The sequence below is a fragment of the Taudactylus pleione genome, unplaced genomic scaffold (assembly GCF_031769625.1).
Source record: "Taudactylus pleione unplaced genomic scaffold, aTauple2 ptg000161l, whole genome shotgun sequence".
Taxonomy (NCBI): domain Eukaryota; kingdom Metazoa; phylum Chordata; class Amphibia; order Anura; family Myobatrachidae; genus Taudactylus; species Taudactylus pleione.
The window spans coordinates 848475-864519 of record NW_028284563.1 but is presented as its reverse complement, the minus strand read 5'-3'; the positions used below and the strand labels follow the sequence as shown (position 1 = coordinate 864519).

The following is a 16045-nucleotide window of genomic DNA, read 5'->3' as shown; positions in this document are numbered from 1 at the left end:
TATCTATTTCGCAATCTGAGAGGACATATCCCACAGAATGTGATAACAGAACACTAACACAATGCACCAAGGTACAAATGGAGTATCTTACTATCTATCTATCTATCTATCCAAGGGCAGACCGACCCAATTACATCAGATAAGCAGCACATCTCTCAAGCGCTCCTGCCACCCCAACTTCCCCACCCCCACTCCTACACACACACACACACACACAGACTCCAGAGTGGGACGCAGGTGCTGACTGGGTTGCATTCTAGAAGCAGGGAGCATGGTGGGTGGTGCTTTCTGGACTGCTAGGTGCAGGTAGCATGGTGTGTGGAGCTAGCTGGGCAGTTCTGTGTAGGGAACATGGCGCCCCCTTCTGGCTGGCGCCCTACACGCCTGCCTAATCTGAGTAATGGCCCTGTATCTATCTATCCCACCAAATTTTCTTGAACATGTAAATTCAGTGTCAATTTCTTCAAATGTTTAGCCATTCAGTTTTGATCCGATGATCTCTAAAGTAAAGGAAAAATACACAATTTTAAATCCTGAATATGGGTAGGAATGCACATACAGTACTGTCTAATATTCAGAATTTATACATATGATGTATTCAGTGTTTTATAAATGCAACTGTACATTCATCAGCAAGATAGATTTGTATAAATTCAAACATATATATATTTATATTTATATAATAAGTGCCAATGACCGCCACTCACCCTATTGCAAAGCAACTTGCTAAGGTGCCCCATTTATTTTCATGTAATAGTAGTAGGGTATTTGGGATGGCACACTTAGGGGTACATTTACTAAAAGCGAGTTTTTAGAAGTGGAGTTGTTGTCCATAGCAACCAATCAGATTCCACTTATTTATCTAGCACCTTCTAGAAGATAATAGCTAGAATCTGATTGGTTGCTATGGGAAACATCTCCACTTCTAAAAACCTCCAGCCTAGTAAATATACCCCTTGGACAATACCGCACAAATAAAACACACACATGCTTTATGTTATATCCGTTTCATATCTCAATGAAACATTTCTTCAGGGATAATTACCCCTGAAGAAATGTTGTATCAACAGTCAGAGTGTTTAGACCAAATAAGGGATTAATTTGTGTTGGTAATTTTAAAAGAACTTCAGTTACCAGTGTGCCAGATGTACTGGATGTCCTACTCTTTACTCCAGCCTGTCTCCCTTATATAAGTCACATACCAGCAGAGTTAAGACAGTGGCAATAGACCAATTTATTTTTTTAGAAGTGAGAGGCTATAACAGTCTACCATGCTCACTAGCCACCAGAGACCATGATCTCTATTATTCATTTAGCCATCAGAAAATATTTTCTGTATTGTCCACTAACCACCAAAGTGGGGCAGTTTCTTCCCCCAGACATTACAGACAAACAAATGGTCAGTGCTAGTGCTAATCTTTACTATCAAAAACTATTTATTACGAATAACTGTATAAAGAAATAAACTACACAGAACAAATAAATTACAATAGAAACGCAGCATGCATGTGTAAATATAAGTCCAGGACCTAATAAAAACAATATAAGTGTTGGATTTTTGTTTGATAAGGAATTTGACACTGCACTCTTTTGCAGTGTTTTTATAAATATACAGTATGTTAAAAAAAGAAGAATATAAATGTACAGTATATTGTCACTACACCCAAACATCATTAAATTGCAGTAACATGAATATACTCATAATAACCAGCACTTAGGAGAAATATCAGTGGAAATGTAATCAATAGCCTCTTTGCATAAAAATAAAAAGGGAAAAATTAAGGAGCTTGTCTCCTCAATTTATTATTCAGCTTTATGCTGAGCGGCAAAGAGGTTGAAATCAATGTACTGTCCGCTCCGGGGACAGTGGCAATTGGGGAGTTTGACAGGGGTGGTTCACCTGTCAAACCGTAACGCAGGTGTCCTAAGGCGAGCTCAGGGAGGACAGAAACCTCCCGTGGAGCAGATGGGCAAAAGCTTGTACTGTACTGTAGTGAAATATTCCTCTGTACAGACATTGGCCCTCATTCAGACCCACTCGCAAGCGGGCGCACGTACGTTAGGCGTACGTACAAAAATATTTAAATTCAATGGCTCGCTCGTATTTTCGATCGCATCTAAAATTCCTCCCTAAACTCTGACGACCCCTCCTCTAACTAACGAGCGTACGAAATAGCGAGCGTACATCCCCGAAATGGCTTGAAAGGAACGCACGCACAAGTATAAACAGGAAGTGGCCTTGTCAGATGTCGATTACCTGCTCCTTTATTCTGCCTACCTCCATCAATCGTATCATGCCAATCAATGTATCAATTAGCTTAATTGTTTGTTTTTTTTCAACACAATGCAAGAAACTTTACTCTTGTCCGTGTTTGTGTTTACCCGCAGAATACGTACGGATGAAACATTCGCTTTTATTGTTCAAAAAACATGTGAACCACAATTAAACAATTGTTCTATTGCTGTGGATCCCCGCATATTTCCCTGGGTTAATTTCTTTATTTAAATTTGCTTACGCATGTCACTGCATCAAGCCTATCATAACTCTCCAGAGATTTCTGGCCCTGTCGAACACATGACTCATACACTAACCAATAAAATTGCTCCTGTTAATTTCCAAAATACATTAGCCAATCAGTAAATTTTTACACACTTTATCAAAAATGATTTTTAAGAAAAACACCATTGCCATCATGAGAGCCTCCGCATTCACCAGGCGCGAGCTGCTGGTGCTTACGGAGGTCATGGATCGCCGGATCACCAGCCAACCTCAACCCATGACCAACCGGCAGAAGCGCTCCGCGTATGCGGAGGCACGGTCCCGCCTGCGGTCCTTCGGCTCACGCCGCAACATCGGGCAGCTGGAGCGCAGGTGGTCCGACCTGCAACGGCGAACGCCCCGCTTGCTGGCATGCTTTCGCATGCAGATCGAGGAAAGTAAGTGTTATGTATTGTGGTTTTAATGTTTGTGTTTGTGGGGCAAACTGCGTGTGCATGTTTTCCTGTCTGTCCTATTTATTATTTGTACTCATATCTGCGTGTGCATGTTTTCCTGTCTGTCCTATTTATTATTTGTACTCATATCTGCGTGTGCATGTTTTCCTGTCTGTCCTATTTATTATTTGTACTCATATCTGCGTGTGCATGTTTTCCTGTCTGTCCTATTTATTATTTGTACTCATATCTGCGTGTGCATGTTTTCCTGTCTGTCCTATTTATTATTTGTACTCATATCTGCGTGTGCATGTTTTCCTGTCTGTCCTATTTATTATTTGTACTCATATCTGCGTGTGCATGTTTTCCCTCTATTTCTGATTTATTCATTCTACTCCTATTTGGCTTATTTTTGGGGGGGTTTTTTTGTTTTTAGTTTTGGTCCCCGGATTTGTCCATAAACTAACCGCAATTTCTTTGACATATTTTAGGGGGACAGCCAAGACTCCGCCGTCACCGTCCGTCCAGACGGCGTTCCCGGCCACTATCCCCAACCCCCAGCCAACACTCCACCCCAAATCTTTCCCCTATTCCCCACTCCTCCCCATCCTTCCCAGACCCTCTCCCGGAAATGTCGGGCCTCCTTCCCCTCCGTCCCACTTCCCCCTCTCCTCCACCCACCCCTCTTCCAATTACCCCCTCCCCGGAGTCCATCATAACTCCTCCCCATTCTTTGGGGAATGACGGATCCTCCGAGGAGGATCATGGAGGCATTTCCGGAGCTCCCGTTTTGGCTCCCGGTATGTTTTTATTTTGTTTTTTTTTAAAGCACAAACTGTTTGTATGTAATCATGTGTCGTGCCTTTCTTCGTGTTTTTGTGGCTTGACTTTTGGTGATTTTGCAGTTTGCCTTTACCTCTTCCTGGTGATTTCAACATACACATATCACACCTGTGGGAATTTGTACATAGGCCTTGTATTTTTGGCAGCACCCCCTTTTTTTTTTTTTTTTTAGGTTTAGGAGTGATTTCGTTGTGTTTTTGTTTTTTTAATGTGGATTCCCTATTGTTGTATTAACCCACACACTTTTCTCACCCACAGAGGAACAGAGGCGTCGGCAAGAGGTGGCGGATTGTGTTGGCCAGATGCGCCAACATGTAATTGGCATTCTTGTGGCCCTCGACCGGCTGTCTGGCCTCCTTCGCCAGTAGTTTTTTTATTTTTGTTCACTTTTCTAAATAAATTTTTTCAGACAAATATACGTTCTGGCTCATTTTTTAAATCCAAAAACAAGATAGTTTAGCATGACATAAGTAGACTGTTCCTGCAAGGATTTCCCTTTTTTAAAAGTTAGATTGTGTTTTGTCTTTGTATGTCAAACAGACACAAGAAACACATAACAGTAACAATGTCATTTCCCTTTTTGGGTGTAGTGTCAATTACATATTTCTACATTTTACAGGTTCCTAGTTGGTGCGCAAGCTGCTTAGGCCAATCTTACAAATCCCAAGGTTGGGCCAGGCTTCCTTTTGGTGTGGGTTGGGAAGCTGAAAACATATTTCAGTTTAGCTCAACTGGCGTCAGTACTGGATTACCCCTTAGTCAAATGTAACTTGTGTTAACCTGGTTACACTTGCTGTTAACGTCCCAAAAAAGGAAGACCATTTCACTCTCCAAACATTTATTCACAACATAACAGAGAAAACAAAGTGGTCACTCCCAAAAAAAGAACACAGTGATAAATTCAAATACAACACATACCAAGAAATAATTAAATAAAAACAAAAAATCAAGAACTGGTTGACGAAGGACCATGCCAACATGATTCCACAAACATGGCGTTGCGATATGGGTTCCAGAATATATGCCCAAAAGGACCAGATCCAGGTTTGGTAAGGGTAGCAGGAAGTAGTGAGCGTTGGAGTGCCAAAGATTATGTGAACAAACAGAAGATGGTGAGAAAAAAAACACAAAATTAGATGTTCGCAAACAAACACAAACACATTAGGTATAAACACTGTAGTTTTGTTACAACTTACCTAAAAAATCTGGCCACCACATCATCGCATATGGCCCCCCCACATACTGACCTCCGACCAACCTCGGGGCGGCCATCCTCAGGTAAGGCATCCTCTGGCTGCATTGGGACACCACTCCTTATGGCAATGTTGTGAAATATCCCACACAGGACCACAATTTTAGACACCATATCCGGCACATACATGAGCTCGCCACCAGAGCGGTGGAGACATCTGAATCGGCCTTTTAAAAGGCCGATACAGCGCTCCACCACTTGCCTGGTGGCTGTAAGTGCGGAATTATACGCACTTTGTGGCCCTGGTGTGGGAGCCAAATAAGGAGTGAGCAGCCAGGACATGCAAGGGTATCCACTGTCTCCTGTGAAAAAAAATAGACAACATCAGGAACACTGTGTATCAAGCTTAACATTGTTATGTACTAAAGGTCTCCACTTACCCAGAAGCCACGCATCACCAGCTTGTAGGTTGGTTAATTTCTGCCATATCCCTGATTGCCGGATGACGAAGGAGTCATGAGCACTTCCTGGTAATTTAGCATTCAGGGACAGGATCTGGAGGGAGGCATCACATACCACCATTACATTCAGGGAGTGATAGTGTTTACGGTTTCTAAATATTGCCTCCAGCCGTGCTGGAGGCTGAAGTGGTATGTGAGTACCATCCACAACCCCTATGATGTGTGGGAAGCCAGCTATTTGGTAAAAATTGGCCTTGGCCACACTAAGGGCACCCATATCCAAAGGCATTTTAATAAAATGATGGAGGTGCTTGAAAAGTGCCTCCATCACTGCCCTCAGGATCCGGGAAAAGGAGGATTGGGAGATGCCCGCCACTATTCCCACCGTTGTTTGAAACGATCCTGAGGCACAGAAATGTAACACCGCCATAAATTGCGTCAGTGGTGGTATTGCTGTTGGACTGTCAATTTGCCGCTCAAGATCACTTTCTATTAATGAGAGAGTGTCTATGATGATTTTGGGAGGTAGACGGTAGCGTCTTAAAACCTCATCATCGGGCATTCCAAAAAGGGTGACACGTGTTCGAAATATCTGGGGCCTTGCATGCCTACGATGCCTACGCCTGGGACGAGTTTGAGGTTGGTCGTCTTCCGGGAGCAGGGCCAGAACAATTCGCCCCAGATCTACCTGAAATTCAAAGTTTACAATGTAAGGCTTTTGAGCCACCCCAAAAGTAACATAAAACAACTTAGCTTTATGATACCATCCATAGCTGCTTACATGCCGGGGTATTGTTATGATACGTATAAACTGTAAAAAAGCCAAAAATGAGACATCAAAAATTTAGAGGGTCATTTTATGTTTGTCAAATTGGTGCAAGCCAACACATAAAATAGGCGAAACACACATTTGGCCATCGATGAAAACGACATTGCACACCGTACGTCAAATAGGGGTCAAATGGACCCCAAAAATGGAAAAGGGAAAAGCAAAACTGGTTTACATGATGAATAAGCCTCGAAAAATGCGTTAATTAGTTCGCAAATGCAAGTCACTACACCAACAGTCAAAAATGCGTTAATTAATTCGCAAATGCAAGTCACTACACCAACAGTCAAAAATGCGTTAATTAATTCGCAAATGCAAGTCACTACACCAACAGTCAAAAATGCGTTAATTAGTTCGCAAATGCAAGTCACTACACCAACAGTCAAAAATGCGTTAATTAATTCGCAAATGCAAGTCACTACACCAACAGTCAAAAATGCGTTAATTAGTTCGCAAATGCAAGTCACTACACCAACAGTCAAAAATGCGTTAATTAATTCGCAAATGCAAGTCACTACACCAACAGTCAAAAATGCGTTAATTAATTCGCAAATGCAAGTCACTACACCAACAGTCAAAAATGCGTTAATTAGTTCGCAAATGCCAGAAAAATAATGGACTTACCAAAATCGAATATATAAGATTTCCCTCAAAAAGGTCTTTGGGTCCGAAAGCCAAAACAAACTAAAATAGATGAAATTAGTGTAAAAAAAAAAATATAAAACAAAAAACCAGAAGTAGACACCAATTGGCCACAAATTAGACTGCACAAAACTTACCAAATCAGGAAACGATGGCAAAAAATAAACCAAAAAAATGCGAACGGAAAACCAAAACAACTGTAGCAAACCAAAAAAAAAAAAAACACCGCCAAATCCTCCAACCGCAAACAACCAAATCCAACCAACTTAACCGCCAACAATCCAACAACGCAACCTCGACTCCACACACACCAAGCCATAAATAGTGTTTATTTTCCCGCACAAATTAAGGATGAATCATAGGGACGCACAATCAATGATGCGGCCGCAAACTAAGGACGCATGTATAAATACGTCACGAAATCACATTTAATTTCTGGTTGATTTCATTCTGGAAGCAGAGACATGGCTTCAGACCAGGGAAACAATGGCCAAAATTCCGGCGGTAAGGCCTTCATGCATTTTGTCTCAATGATTCTTTTAAAACATAATATTGTGCAAGTTGTGAAGTGGCTAAATCTGCATATTTACCCAAGTAGGTGAGGAGGATGACATGGAAGAGACTGCTGGCCCCAGTCAACCCGCCAAAGCTGCCAAAAAAAAAAGGCAGCCACATTTCACAAGCAAGGAGATGGAGGTTTTGATCCAGAAGTGCGTTGACATCCTGCCCCAGGCAGCCAGGAATATGAGCCAAAGCCAGAAGTGGAGAATGTGGGAGGAGGTCGCCGTTGCTGTCAATAGGGTGGGTGATTATGTCCGTCTAGCCCGGGATGTCAAACGGCGGTAAGTAAACACTTTCCCATCCTATAAACAAACCCCATTGTAAAAAAAAAGGATAATGGTTCCAATTTCATTCCACAGATGGGCAGACTTCAAATATCGTCTCAAGCAAAAACTTGCCGACAGGGCTAGGCATGCAAGGGGGACAGGTGGGGGTCCCACCCCTGTGTCATTGGAGTTGACAGACTTAGAAGAGCTGGGACAGGGGTGTGTGCAGGCTGTGGAGGTGTTTGGCGTGTCCAACATGGATACGGACATGCCAGACTTTGCGGCTCCTCATGTTGGCCAAGGTAAGTCTTGTGATGTCACCAACTCTGAAATGCTATTGTGCCAATATGTAGATTCTAATGTGAGTCTTTTCGCATTTTTCCTAACAGAGACAGAGGCGGATGAGTCTGCTCCAGAGGGGAGCCTTGGCCGCAGAATTTCTGCTGGCTCTGCAGGGGAGGAACCAGTACATCCGGCTGAGGACCCTGCAGAAGCCAGTCCAGGGCGTGCCCCCTCGCAGGCAGTGGGCCTCCTCACAGAACTCAATTTTAAATCGGATTTCCATACGGAGATTCTGCAGAGGATGGATGCCAGTCTGATACGGGTGGCTGAGGCCCTGGAGCAAAATGCTGCGGCCAACGTGACCATTGCTCAGGCCCTGGCGGAAAATACCAGGGCCAACATCCGCATCGCCGATGCCCTGGAGCAGCTCGTTCGCCAGCACATGGTGGAGACGACCTCCCTTCCTGCCGGAACATCCGGATCCTCCACCTCTGGCACAACATCAGCCAATCCTCCAAATGTGCCTAGCCCTGTGCCTAGTCCAGAGGCCACAACATCTGCCTCTGGACAGGCCAGCCCGATGGCATCCCGGACCCGGTCTGGCGCCCACCCTCACCCAGCCAAACGGGCGAGAAAACGGTGACAGCAATGGCGACTTTTCCCACACTCCTTCTGTGCTTGGCTCATATTCCTTTCTGGTCAAAACTTCCCTCTCCTTTCTTGTGAAATTTTTTTAAATTTGGTATTTACGTTTATGTTACCAGTTATGGCTTTTTTTTTTTTTTTTCCAAATATCTTTGCCACAAAAAAAAGGCAACAAAATATTAGGCCAATTTGTTTGTGTTTAAACAATAAATTTAAAACAAAAAACTGACATTGTATTGTGACATTATTGTACAAATGGGTTCCATTTAATCCTGGCCCTAAAGGCAAAAACTGACCCTCTTAAAAAAAAAAAAAGGCCTCTTTAAGGAACGTTTAAAAAATCACATAGCGATGCAAATTCCACAGTAAACCAAAAAAAAGGGGAGCTAATTAAAACATGATGACATTATTGTTACAATAGGCCATAACCAACAAATTGTGGCCAAAATAAAACACCAAAAATGTACGCTAATTGATTGTGTAATCATGACATTAGCAGCTCTGATTTCCACCTGCGTACGCTTTTGTGCTATCCCAATAAACTGCTTTCCAAACACATACCAAGCCGGTTTTCAATCCAACACTAATTACTTTACTGACCAGCCGCGATTAATCGCAGCACCATCGTTGAGTCCCGGGACAGAGGAGAAGGCCATCGCCAATGTGGTAGAGTAATCCTGACCCTAAGCTGTGCGAGCATTTTGAAGGGAAAGCGGATGTTCCAGTGACATATGAGACGGTCCGAACACATTTGACGTTCGCATCTGCTAATGTATGTACGCCCCAAAAACGCCTCGCCACGCCTGCGTTTTTTCATCTCCACCCCCGTCAACACCCAAAAACGCCCTGTTCTGTCAATCACATTTGACATGTCACTTCCTGTACGCTATTTTAGGAACGAGAGAAAAAAAACTCGCAATCTGCCGTACGCACATGCGCAGTGTAACACCGATGCATGCGCGGTTAGTCAACATCGGAACGCAACGAGCGTACTGTTGTTAACGTGCGGCTCTGAATGAGGGCCATTGTTACTGTAAGCCATGCATGGGAAGGAGGAACAGATACTGGTGGTAGGTTTGTTACTAACGTAACAGTCATCTCTCTGCTACTGAGGAAAAACCACCCTGGGGCATGTATCATTAGCGAGTGTCAGAGTGAAGTGGCAATTCAGTTAGAGCCTGATTAAGCTTTAAGGGGGCCCAAGCACTTAAGACAGGGGGGTCCGTTCCCACACCTCTGGCTCTCCCCCTCTTGTCAGCACTGCCCCCACTCATCATTCGCCCCACCCACTCGATATCCCGCCCGCCCCCACTCGTTGCCAGCTCTTAGAAACTGTACTGAAGTGAACATTGAAGCAAAGTGTTCAGGCTGTGGCCCCCCACCCCAATCCGGATCTGAATTCAGTAGTGGATAAGCCGCTGTCGGCGCGGTCAGCCCTAGTTTGGGTGTTTGTCATTACCGAAAGGCAACCATTATTTTCTTATATCTTTTCAAGCATTGCTGTCCTGATAACGGATCATATACACAAACTGCAGCAATATTCAACCAACACTCCATCTCTTTCACATACTTTCTTTTCTTTTCTTTCACTTTTCAAATCTCACACATATTTCGTGCTCGTCTTTAAGGTTTGAAGTTGATGTTGCTGATTCTGTATTCATGGCACCTTTAAATAAACAATACAAAAACAGAACATGTGTAATATTTTCCTGTATCACTAAGTAGTCTTTCTGCATCACTTTGGGTGATGACTGGTTGCTGGAACACTGCATTTTTTAATTAGTTATTTGTTATTAAAGCGGAAATCCCACATACTGTAGAATTATTTTTTTTAAATAGCAATTTAATTACCTTTAGTCTAGAGCATACATTTTTCTCAGCTGCCCTTCTAACAATCATTATCTGTATTCAAAATCTTGTTGGAGGCAAAAACAAAAAAACAAGCACGCCTGTCACCTGCACAGCCTCAGACGTTTGGCCGGTCATGTGACATGGGAACGAAGGAGGGGAGGATTTTATAGAGCAAGCAGAGGGGTGTTCATAAGTCTCTCTGCTCACTATAGATGTAGCCACATACTCCTCTCCTCCAATCGTGGCGTACCACAGACTTTGCGACTAAGCCACGCCACGCGTCCAGTCACACAGTTTTGTTCTGACAAAAGTACTATGCACGAGTACCCTAGACGCTGGGACTGATATTGCATGCAGTTGCTTCGTAAGACTAAGACGCTAGCCTATGTAAAAATACAAAAGACTCAGGGTGAGATGTATCAAGCCTTGGAGAGAGAGAACATGGAGTAGTTGCACAAAGCATCCAGTCAGCATCTAACTGTCATTTAAAAGACTGTGTGAGATAAATGACAGAAGCTGATTGGTTGCTTTAGGCAACTTCTCCACTGTATCTCACTGAGACGTGATATATCTCCCCCTCAGCACTTATACAAGAGAGCATACATCGCGCCACACAGCGTTGGACTTAATCTGCAATAAGCTTTGCGATGACAGGATTTCCGGGTTTATGACGCGGAAGCTAATCTGCGAGTGCGTCATATGGCTAAAACTGTAGTTTTCGTCATTTTTGTCTGCATTTTCCCTTTAGTACATACCGCCCTATAAGTATCACAAGGCACAAGGCGTACTCCATCAAAAAGAGTGTGAGGCAATTGTATGCACACTCAAGGAGCTGCAAGGCCTGTGTTTGTACAAGTTTTGGTTGCACTGAGGATTGGAGTATAATATATCTGTTTTTTTAATGTTGAATAGTGTTTTATTATTTATTTATTTATTTAAAAACTACCAACTGTCGCTAGACAATTATATATATATAGTCCGCCTCTTCTCTTAAACTTCCCCTGAACAAGGATATTAGAAATATCGTGAATGAGGATGAGCCAGCGTGAGGGGATCATTAACACTATGAATCAATAGCAGCTTCAATAGCCTTCGTTGAAACAAGGGGTCATTAACACTCTTGTCTGTGCTCCACGCCCCGGCCCCCCCCAGACCCCCCCATTCCCCCTGGCTCCAGCTATCCCACAACCCCAGGAGCTGCTGAGCGGACTGGACTTGGGCGGCAGCGGGAGCGGGGCATAAGTTTAGTATTAGCTTTTTTTTTATTGGTGCAAGCAGCTTTTCTTCTGGGAGCATTACTCGGGGGCATTACTACTACTGGGTGCATTACTTGGGGGGGGCATTACTACTGGGGGCATTACTCAGGGGCACTACTACAGAAAGATCATAACTATTGGAGGCACAAATGCCGGGGCATCTATACAGAGGGTACTACTACAGGGGGCATTACTACTGGGGCCAATACAACAGGGGGCATGACTACTGGGGGCACAACTACAGGGGTATTACTATTGGGGGCATTTATACAGGGGGCATTACTACTAGGGCATTACTATTGGGCACACACAGGGGGCATGACTACTGGGACATTACTACTGGGGGCATTACTATTGGGGGCGCAACTACAGGGGTATTAATACTGGGGCATTTACTGTATACAGGGGCATTATTATTGGGGACACTACTACATGGGGCATTGCTACTGGGGGCATAACTACTGGGGTCACTACAACTGGGTGCACTGCATAAAGGGCACCACTACTGTCTCTGCATACGGGGCACTACCACTTTGGGCACTGACACTACTGAGGGCCTCTGCATAAGGTCCCCATTGCGCATACCCCCAGTTCGTCACATTTAATAGGGGCCCCCACATGTTTGTTGCCCAGAGGCCCCCACAGACCTTAATCCGGCCCTGGTGAAAAGCAGTCTTATATGGTAAAAAAAAAAGTACCTCCAAATACATTGTTTTTTTTGTGGTAGTATATATATTTTTACCATACATCCATTACACACAAATTTGTTTTCCTTGAAAAAGATATTGGGGGTGATGCACTAAGCTTTCAACTCCTAACCGTCACTTTGACTGTTTTTGAAAAATGACAATTAGGAACTGATTGGTTGGTACTTTACCTCTCTCCACTTTATCTCTCTCCAAGGCTTAGTACATAGACCCCCACTGCCTGTAAACTGACAATTAAGAGCTGATTGGTTGGTGCTTTATCACTCTTCACTCTATCTCTCTCTAAGGGCCATATTCAATTTGATGGCAAAAAGTCAGAGGTCGGACTTTTCGCCATCATCGCAGGTTTTTCGGGGATGAAGTATCGGGTGCGCGCCCGCTTTATCCCCGTATTCAATTAGGATCGTGCGAAAACGGTACCTGGCGGAAAGGTAAGTATCGAAAAAATTTGTGAATTTTCTGGAAATGTTCCCCCCTAAAGAAGTCCAGACATGGGAAATCACTATGGGTACCCCTGTTTTTGCCTGCTGAAGGTAATCAGGGGTTTTAAATAGCTGTGGCAGGTGCATAAATGCGCCTGTGAAGAAGGGGTGCAGAATAGCAATGAGCTTTTTTTTTTGCTAAAAAAAAAAAATACTTCCATCAAATTTGGGATACATGAAAATGGGTGTAAGCATATTTTTAAGTCCCTTAAATGATTTTTAAAAATTCTTCAAAAATGCACCTGCCGCTACCACCCGCAATGAAGAAAACACCTGCCACATACAGGGGGACCCCTCAAGAATAAATTGTGCTAGTTTAGAAGTTTGTGCCCCAACATTTTTTTTTTGCCCCCAAAATGAAAGTAAATTTTTGGGGGTGTCCTGACAATTTTTTTTTGTTATTTTTTGATACAGATAACTTTTAAAGGACACTCCCAGGGGTGCAGGCTATTTTTTTTAAGCCTGCACTCCTAAACCCCAATTCTGCACTTTTGTTTTGCCATGTAAAACATGGTGAAAAGGGAACGGGTATGAAATACCGCCGGCAGCAAGGCAGCCCTACAGGAGCAGAGTTCGAAGCAGCGGAAGCCCGACAGCGCTGGAAATCCCGATCGTGGATAGGTAAGTATATACTAACCTAACCCCCCTAACCCTAACCCTCCTTAGGGGTGCCTAACCCTAACTTCCCCCCCAAGTGCCTAACCCTAACCACCCCCTTCCCCGCTGCCTAAACCTAAGTCACCCGGGGGGTGCCTAACCCTAAGTCCCCCCCAGGGGGGGGCGTCGGGAAAATGCGGGCGTCTACATTTAGACGCCCGGCATTTCACCCTTGCCGGGAAATGACAGTCGGGAAGCCGGCTGCCGGTATTTAGGCAGTCGGCTTCCCGATTGCTTCCCGGTGAAAAGTTATCCCCGTTTTTTAACAAAGACTTTTCGCACCGGCGAAAAGTCTTTGAAATTGAATACAGGGATAATTCAAACAGGTGAATATGTGTGATAAATTATCGCCGATAACTTGTTTTCGCCTCAAATTGAATACGGCCCTAAGACTTAGTGCATCTCCCCCACTGATTCGATCATCATCTTGAAGTTTTGGAAGTAATAAAAAATAACCTTGTCTCAGGTCAGACCCTGGCACTTGGAAAGTATAAAAAATAGTGAACTGTTGCAAGAGGCAAAACAGGGTTGCCAAGATGTAGTCACTGCAACAGTGGTCAACCCAGATACATTCTGATTATAATGTAGGAATATAATTAAACTATATATTTTTTTCTTGTATTACAAATGGCGTAAGGACATACCTATATACCTTGAAAGCTGAATTGTGGATAAAATAAAAGGCACCAAGATCATTACGGAAATCACAGAGCGAACTGTTATGCGCAATACATTGATTCCCGAGGATGAGGGTGTATCTTCACCGAGTGAGGCTAGAATATAAAACACAGAGATAATAATGCATTATAAAGTGCCTGTCTTTGCAACTCCGTCATGGCTCTACCACATTTCACAGTTTCGCTCTGTGGACCTGATTCAGACCTGCTCACTAAGCTGCGGACGCTCGCACTGACCAATAGCCTCCCGTCTGCGCATGCGTATAATTCGCAATGCACGTGCGCAAGCCAGTCTCTGCGATGGGGATTCGTGCGCTCGTAGCACACAGGCTGGCCTCTACTTTGAGTGACAGCTTATGCCGTTTGTGGGTGGTAATTGGGGAAGGTGCTTGTGAACGGGGGAGTGGTGTAGCGAACACAGGCGTGTCTGGCTGTCATAACGGAGTTTTGTGGGTGTGCATAATTAGCAAAGATGCGTCACAGTACACGTCACTTGGTTGTATTTCACACTGAACTGCTCGCAGTGCTTGCGGGAGGGTAGAGTCTACCACAAACGCTGCAATCGCTTCCGATGGTCCTCGATGTACCACTGTTAACAGACACTTCCTGAAGATGACGTGCGCAAGTGGGCGTCTCAAGACACGCTAATGGGCGTCTACATACACGAAGTGATCACTCACCAAGACATAGTGGGCATGCTAATGGCATGCCATGCCGTCACTTAGATGAATTTGCATATGCTGGGTGCGAGCGTCCGCATCTAGCGACCGGGTCTGAATCAGGCCCTGTGTCGGTAAAACCAAGCTTAATTTTGTTTTGCGGATTTTGTGAACACTCGAATTTCACACTTTTATTTATTTTTATTTTTATGACTTTTTTCGGTCGAATTTTGATGTATAAAAATATTTATCTTAAAAGCATTGTAAAAAATCAGTCAAAAATAGTGAGGGGCCTGATTCTGAGTTGCACTCAAAGTGACTGTAGTTGCGGGCAGCCGTAGATGCCATACTAACTTATGCTAAGCCGTTCAACTAACGGAGGGATTAGTGCACATGCAATCATAAAGCCGGGCTGTCCTTCAATTGTACGCCGGCCACCACACCCGTTATCATTAGTATCGACACGTGCACCAGGCCCATGATAGGTGCAAGAGATCCATTAGAAACAGGCTTCTCTTCCCTGACTCATAGTCGCCGGAGCTTTTGATACATGCCCATGACTTTACCACGACACTTCCATGAGACAGGGCTGTTCCGTGGTCTTGCAGTGTTGCCGCCCAGTTGCCGCTAATAACCAATTTCGAGGAAAGACAAATCTGGCCTATTTCCATATAACAGAATAGGACACAGATTTGCATCAACTTGCATCTGCGCATGCGCTGTATGCAAAAACTTGTCATTTGCGCCAGTGCATAGAGATCCATCCTAACCGGAATCAGGCCATAAGGCTTCATTATTCCCAGTTGCTTTCACCGAATAATGCAACCCAAAGGTTATTACCCAAACTTTGACTTGTGGAAAGGACAACCTGACCATGTTTTAAGACCTATAAACACATGTAGATATCATCAGTTATGAAGTGAGGAATTACATCAGATTAATTTCAACTGGGAAATATTTTTGGGGGTCAAACCCAACGCTGAAAAAATAACTCTAGTCATAAACAATGTCTTCCTCACCGTTACCAAATAACTCAATTTTCCATGGCGTGATGATTTGGTGTGGGAGGCTTATGTTGTTTGTGGTTGATGGCCTAATTGT

The 16045-nt window shown here is 43.9% G+C and overlaps 1 pseudogene; it reads right to left on the bottom strand.

Moving 5' to 3' along the window:
* Positions 1-476: 476 nt before the first annotated feature.
* LOC148521512 (uncharacterized) overlaps positions 477-16045 on the bottom strand; it is a 36515-nt pseudogene continuing 20946 nt past the window's right edge.